Source organism: Petromyzon marinus, chromosome 25 (assembly GCF_048934315.1).
Source record: "Petromyzon marinus isolate PM22_M1 ecotype Great Lakes invasive population chromosome 25, UKy_Petmar_22M1.pri1.0, whole genome shotgun sequence".
NCBI lineage: Eukaryota > Metazoa > Chordata > Hyperoartia > Petromyzontiformes > Petromyzontidae > Petromyzon > Petromyzon marinus.
Window position 1 is genome coordinate 8,804,947 of NC_133691.1, and position 8,017 is coordinate 8,812,963.

Consider the following 8,017-nt stretch of genomic DNA (forward strand, 5'->3'; position numbering starts at 1 on the left):
ACCTTGAGGTGTCCCTTCAGTCCTTCTAGGGTTGCAACAGGTAGATCCAGATTACGGTTTGCAATCTTGTGGATAATTGTCACCGTAAAATTAATTTTGGACAAATTTGAAAAAAATCACACGTACTTTGGAAATGACTTCATCGGGAAAACCCAAATAAAGGGCTGCACTGTGGTTACAACGCCCCCTACTGGCAGACTACATCCATGCGCATTCAACACGGCGCCCCACGTCGAAACACATGCCACTGGCGTCCCCTTGGCCAGACTGACATTGTGCAATGGAATAGTTGAGAAGTCTAAAAATCGAATCCTTATGCCTGGCACGTGTCCCATCTGCTGAATCACCACACCCGCGTTCATTGCAGATGACTTGCATTGATGTGCTGCGAGTGGGGGATAACTGTTGTTCACTGATCAGTTTTGCTTTGAAGGTAGCACGTAGGACCGGGTTTAGGGGAGAGGGGAAGCTTTCCAAATCGAGCGAATGCTAGCGGTATCAGCTGCCCGCGCTGCCCGACACTTGCTCAACAAAGCAAAGCAGGGAAAGGGTCAGCAGAGCTCAGTGTAAATAAAATAAGAGGTGGTTCCTCGATATTAAAAACCAATTACCCGATCACCCAGAATGCGCTATAGGCTACGGAGTGAGTAACGGAGAGCAATGCTGCAACATCCTTTGTTCCACCATACTTCTATGCGCCCACGTTTATGTTGCCCGCCTGAGCAGCGTGGTGAAGGTGTGATAAAGGAAAGTACCGCGCGGGCAACGTGGCGTGTAGATGCCCTCATCCAGCGGTGGAATTCTCAGAGCACGGTACCGCGCGACAGTGCGTGTGACAGACACCGGGACACGAATAACCGGGCCGCGGGATGGCCAAGTCCGTCAGCGCATTCTCGGCTGGGTCGTTTTTCACGGTGGCGGTGACAGTTTTGATCCCGCATGCAACCCAGCCGTCACTCCCTTGGGGAAATGATCCGACTTAGCCATCTGCTGCCAAAGGCCATAGGTGTAACAAGTCAACCCCAAGAGCATTCCATGAATGTTCATGATATTCGGTCACGCCTTGATTCAGAAATGTATTCTTAATTGTCACGCAGTACTGTTGATTCAACGGGCTCGCACGTGCTATCTTATCTGCCCCATTAAGCTAAAGGTATATATGTGTGTAGACTGTTGAACTTATTACGCACCAACCGTGCTAATCGGAGGTGCCACTGCTATTAGCAGGGCCTCCCGCCAGAGGGAGCGCTAGAGCGATAGAGCGCCCTCTATAGGGCATTTGGCTATTTGGAATTCTCTTGCACGCTTGCAAGGGGTGCCTTGGAAGAAGGCCTCGGGAGGCCCCACACTCTCTTAACACAACAAGTACACCACCACCTGCCCACAGGACTGCGGTTGAACCCATCTACACCTCTGGAGGAAGGGGGGGGGGGGTACAGAGGTGGTTTAATTTAAGAGCGTCCCCACCTACCTTCGGACTTCGGTCGAACCCATTTACACCGCTGGGTGGGGGGGGGGGACATAGGTGGTTGGGTTGAGCAGTGTGCCACCTGCCCACGGACTGTGGGCGAACCCATTGACACCGCTTGTGCGGGGAGGGGGGTACAGCAGAGGTGGTTGGGTTTAAGAAACTCGAACCACTGCTTCAACTGCCGCGCTCGGAGATCGAGCCGGTGACCTCTGGACAGCAATGCCAGTGTGATAAGACATCGCACCTGGCGAATAATAAAGGCACGTTGGTGCATCATTTGCATGTAATGTTGACGAATCGTAAATAAAACATTGCGAGCTACAAGATGCGATGCAAGCACCATGGGGTAAGAAGGACATTGATAAGGCCACGTGACGTTGAAGGAATGAGGTCATAAATTTAGAAAATATATCCCCAAGGAAGAGTGACCTAGGTGACCCTTAAAACACAGCTATCAGTTATTTAGAAGTTACCCATCCCAGAGCACGTCGATTAGACCGAGACACAAATGACAAAGAGCTCAATATTATTATTTTCAGGATGCTCAATGGATACTTGCACAGTGACTGTATTCGATTCAGCGGGTCTCGGTGTGTCCGTGTGGTGTTGCACAGAGTTGATGATTGTGACAAAAAAAATTCGGCACACAGGCGAGCCGGGGCTGTGTGCCAGACAAAAGCGATGGACGCCAGTAGGCCGTGCGGCTGTGGAACGAGCAACGTGGAGGGTAGCCGCGTGTGTCCACACGAGGTTCACCGTCGCTGAGCGGGACTCGTGCAAGGACTGTGCGCACTGACGGCACCGCCCCCTCCGCTCCCCCCCCCCCCACGACCTCCACGTCCATCCCGCGGCGCCAGCGATGTCGCGGTGAACGTCACGGAGCCCCCCTGCCCGTTCTCGAGGGAGGCTGCACAGCGTTCACAAGCAGTGCCGGATTATGCTCGTAACGAAAGTAACGACATGTGCCCGGGGCTCCGCAGTTTCAAGGGCCCCCGCGCTAAATGCTTTCAAGCTATCAATTCCGGTTCAGTGATTCTGCACTTGCTCTATTACCATAGTACTATACCGCCTTCAACTTGTTTGAACGACCGGGTCTTTAAGGTTAGCGATTTGTCGTATTATCTGGCTGTATAGCAAATGAAAAAATCAAATTACTTTACTATGCAAGTTAAAAATGTGTGTTTTAATATTTATATATATTAATTTAGGACCGCTATATAACATTTGCTACGGGCCCCGCACAAGCATAATCCGGCACTGTTCACGAGAGCACTATTCTCCGTCTCTCCTTGTGACAATTTAGCTTCGTGATCTTTTAAGGTGTTTCTTTTACTTCTCCATTTTTATTCCAAACACGAAGTCTGTTTGCAACTTTCGCGGAGCACTGCATCACCCCCCCCCCCCCCCCCCACGTGTGTTACCCAGAGAACAGTTACAGAACGTCTTCCTTGATCCACGCGTCGCACCCTGCTACGGACATTAACCGCACGGCGCACAAACGGGTATGCGACATTCCTCAGGGACGCGTGACGGGCCCTGTCATGCCACCAGCTGATGCCGCTGGTCGTGCAGCAGAGTTCACGTCTCCCCGTTAGCCTTGCGAGCGAGCTGCCTCTGCTGATTGACGATTGGCTCTGCACTTGACATCATCATTAATTATAGCTTCTAAATGTCTGGCAGAGAGGCGGGGGTGGTGGTGGTGTTGGTGGATATGAGCTCAAGTGGATGCTCTCACGTTGCAGGCCACCTCGTCCTGCCACTCGAAAGAAAGGCAGCGGTGACGTTCCTAAAACGAATGAGCGGACTCGAGCTGCTGCCATTCACCCTCCCTGGACAAGGGTCGGGCGACCAGAATTTTAAAAAAAGGAGACATTTGTTTTGTAATTCGGTAAACAAAAATAACGTCACGAAGCGGCCCTCTCAGAGGCGAATGCGGGCTGTTTGCGGACCGCTGTCTTCGTAGGTGGCCACGCGGCTCGATGTTATTCTTGAGTGCGACGGCAGCAGTTTGCCAATTGTCGGGCGGGCTTTCCTCGCCACGACGAGAGGGCTTCACCAGAGAGTTCGCGGAGTTTTGTTTTTTGCTGTTCCCCCCTGCTCCTCCTCCTCCTCCGTTGAAGGTGCGCGGCCCACATTGGGTTCCCTGTGCGGTCCAAAGTTGACTCGCGTGGCCACCGTCACACCGCCCCTGCTTTGGCGTCTTTAATTTCCCATTTATGGAGGTGTGGTCACGCTACGTGGTAACACAAAGACGCTGTCGCGTTCAAACAGCGCACGTGTCGCACCGCCATCAAAGTCTGTGCAACTCGTGTTTTAGCTCATTCATTTATCAATTTTGTATTCGTCACGTTGAGGTTTGTTTTAATATTATGGTTGCCTTTAACAGCACATTGAGAGCCTTCCGGGATTCAGGATCCATCGGCGGGCGCAGTGTTTCACGGGCAGAGGCGAGGTTTGATTAAACTAGCCCCGTGACCGAAATTACACGGGCGAGACATTCATCCAGCAGTGGCGTGGCAAAGGCCTGCGGCTGTGACTAGGTTATAGTTATTGTTGTTGTTATACGAGCAACGCACACTGTTGAACGCCATAAATATTCGCGGAGCGCGTGGCCGAGTGGTAACAAAAAACCAATGGGAGCAACACCCAACTCGCTTCTCCCAGGAGCGACTTTCCGCTCACTCGCATCAACTTCTCCCATCGTTGAATCCGCTCATCAGCCCTCTCCACCACGACTCCTCTGCTCCGTGCGTGTGACAAAGCAAGCGCGCTCGCGCCTCTGAGTGACAACGGAGCGCTGCTGCGCTTGTGAAATTGAAAGTGCTGACCGCCACAGCCTTTTTGCGTGGCTACGTGCCGATGTCTTGCCAGTGTATTTCTGCTCTGACCCATTGCGCCCCCCTCCCGTCTCACTGGCACGGTCCCTGTTCTCTCGTGCCGCTATTATTACCTCGCGTATCTGGCACGGACACAGAGTCCTCGCGGGTGTCCATAACCAACGATCGGCAGGCGGCGTTGAGACCCCTTTAGCCGGAGCGCTCCCAGCCCTCCACGCTAGAATGCACGGGGACCTTACCTTACCCTCACCTGAAGACGGACGCTTGTGTTGCGACCGAAACGTCGTGTTTTCTTTTTTTTTCTTTCTATCTATCTATATGACTTTACCGAAAGAGCCAGAGAGTATGGATTCCCGAAGTGACGAAAGCTTCAAATCATGTATGATGATGTACAGTGCTGCCATGTTAGGCAGCTGCTGCCGTGGATTGGGATCGCTGGCTCGGAGCGAGACGTTATGAATGCGGTGGTCATTAGCAGAGACTGCGTATCAGTTGGGATATCGAGTGAGGCCGATGAGCAGAGTATATACCCAATGGCACGAGAGGACCTGTCAAGGAAAAGGGCGGAGGCGTTCGCGCAGCTGTTAATAATTCACTGCACGATGAACCAGGGCACCTGAGTTCAACTCCAGCCTGTGGCTAGCATCAGTGATGAGTCTTATCTGAACTTGTCCTGGGTTCCCAGTGCTGAGGAGTGTTGGTGAAGTATGGTCAAACAACCCACCTCACTGACGCAGCTTGGAGGGGCCTTCATCCAGCAGTGGATTGGCAAAGGGCTATATATACATATCAATATTCCTGTTCTATTTATCCAGTGTTTATTTTTGATCGAACTTAACAAAATATAATACTATGAAAAAAAATATTTCAAATCAGAATACAACTTAGTAGTGGCAGTGACGTGCAAAGCTTTAACCAAAGACTGCTCATGTATGGCCAGATTCTGATGGATAGAAATGTGTTTGTCCTTATCAATACGCTAACATCTTAAATGGGTGTCGTGATTTTTCTTTACCATGCAAAAAATAACGAGGTTAAATATTTTGTTTGTACACAAGGCAACGAACAATGTTGTACACCGAACCGACAACTTACAACTTATCGAACTCCTTGGGGGCACAGAGGAGTGGTGCAATAGCCAGTACATTCAACCGGTGGCGTCACAAGGGTTGGTGTCACCCAGTGTGGTAACTCAGGGTGTCACCCCCCCATAGACCTCCTCCTGTACCAGACCATACAGAATCCTTAGTAATGTTTCGATTTAAAGCTTTCGTGACTGCAAGGATCCATCTTCTTTGGTTCTTTCGGTAAAGTCACGTAGAATGAGAATAAAATAATAAAATAAAACAATAAAATTCTCACGACGTTTCGGCCACAACACAAGTGGCCTTCTTCAAGGAACAAACCTGTCGGGACGACAGAGCTGTCGTCCCGACAGGTTTGTTCCTTTCACCTTAGTAATGTGTTTTGTACTAATGTTACTCTAAATCGTAATTCCCGTATTTCAATGCATGTAATGGCAATAGTAGTGACATAAACAACTAGCAAAATTTTAAATTACACCTTTAAATTACAATATCATACGTACAGCTTAAATGTACTTTTACACAGTTTCATATGGTTAAAGTGAAAATTCGGTAAGAAAACAATCGAATTCGAAGTAAAAAAAATGTCAAAACATTGAAGAACTACATTAACTTACTCAAAGAGTAATTCCTGCAGTCACGAAAGCTTCAAATCAGGTTTTTTTTAAACATTAAATCAGCTATATATGTTTGCAAGACAATGATGTTTTTCAAGAAAATAAAAAAGACTCAAATGAAAAAAAACTGAATTTAAGATTTAAGTTATATTTCTAAACATGTATCAAGAAACATAGCATTTCCTCCCACTTCTTGTTTTAAATTGTCAATTTCTCTATTTAGTTATCAAAGAGTTATAGAATCAACTAGCTGTACTACCCGACTTCGCTCGGGACTTGGATCCACCACGCCCAGCCGCCTTTGTCTCTCCAGTGGCGATGTTCACACACCACAGCAGTTACTCGTTTGAGGCTGAGTCGACCTAGGGGAGGCCCAGAAGCGGTTGAAATAATCGTCACCAGTGGTGGCCGTGAGTGGGAATCGAACTCGGGTAGCCGGGTTCGTAGCACGGCGCGCTAACCACTACACTACAATGCGTTACGCTTCCACATGCGCGGGTCACGTGACAGATTTGACGTCACAGCTCACTTGCCGTGCAAAAAATCTATGCATTATTGAGCTCCCCCCCCCTCCCCAAAAAAAGTGTATTTTTATAATTTTTGCATGGTGTACAGTCTGGAAAGTACCCATATGGCAAATTTCCAGTTTGTTGCATGTCGGGAGGTACGCTAAACATTTTGAACAGACACACACAATCACAACTCAGCCTTATATATATGGAGACAATTGTTCTACATGTAAGTTTATTATCAATTTTAATCATGGAATAATATGTGATATAGTTGTAAATTGCTTAAATGTAATATTTCTTAGATTATATGAATACTAACAACATAATTGTTTTGTAAAATCTTTCTACATTGAATTACAACATTATTAGTAACGGAGTGGAAGCCTGTTTTTTATTTGTCTCCTTTTTCTTTAATGACTACTTCATTCTTCATAAAGTTATTGATATAGGTTCACAAATACTAATTACCACAATATTGTAGCTAAAACACCCATTTTTTTTACAAGATCAGCGACTATAAAAACACGAGCATCGACGAACACAACAGCGCGTGCTTGTAGCGCGTGCAGACGAAACCACGTGACTCGAAGCGTCACTGCAGTTGGGTAACAATGGCGGCTCTGACCGGAGCGCATTCGAAGGTTCAAAAAGTAAATTAGAGTTTTAGCCTTGTAGGTATATTGATACGGTACATGTAAGCAGGGCTTACGAAAAATGTTTTTGTTGTGATAACTACAGGAATATTTTTAAAATAAAAAAATGTCTGCTGAAACACTGCAACAAAAATGTTATAGACAGTAATTTTGGTGTCACTCCCTCTGACGGTGTCACTCGGTGCGGTTCGCACCCCCTTGTGACGTCACTGCATTAAACCTCAACAGAGTGGTGGCCTCTTGTACAAAATCAACATCCTGGCACTTAGTCAATCCCTGATGCTTCGCTGCAACCCAGTGTAGCAATGGTATCCCCATACTGACCAATCATGGCACAATCTTCATCACTCCTGGTGGTGGCTTAGGATTCATCAGTGGCACCCAGAACTCAAGGGACAAGGTGAGCACTGCAACACACGGTGCGCGTGTCGCCTGACTACGACCAGTGTTGGCCCATTCTCATCAATCAATCAATCAAACTTTATTTCTATAGCACTGTTCCTGCAACAAAAAAACCTGCAATACATAGTGCTTTACAGGCATGCACAATACAAGTGAAATTGTACGCAAAATGAAATTACGTGACAAATTTCCAGCAAAGACGTAATGAAATAACACGTTAAGAAAATCCTGATTAAAAGCCAGTTTTAAAAGGTTAAATGTTAGATTTATTTTAAAAGTGCTGAATGATTATCATCTCTGTTGGTGCTCTTCAGCCGTTTGTGGGGGGGTGGGTGTATTCCACATTCCTATGGCAGGTTGAAGCACAGCCCTGCCCTCACAGGGTGACTAAACAACGTGCAACTCTTGTCGTTACGACAATTATAATAATCATGACGCAT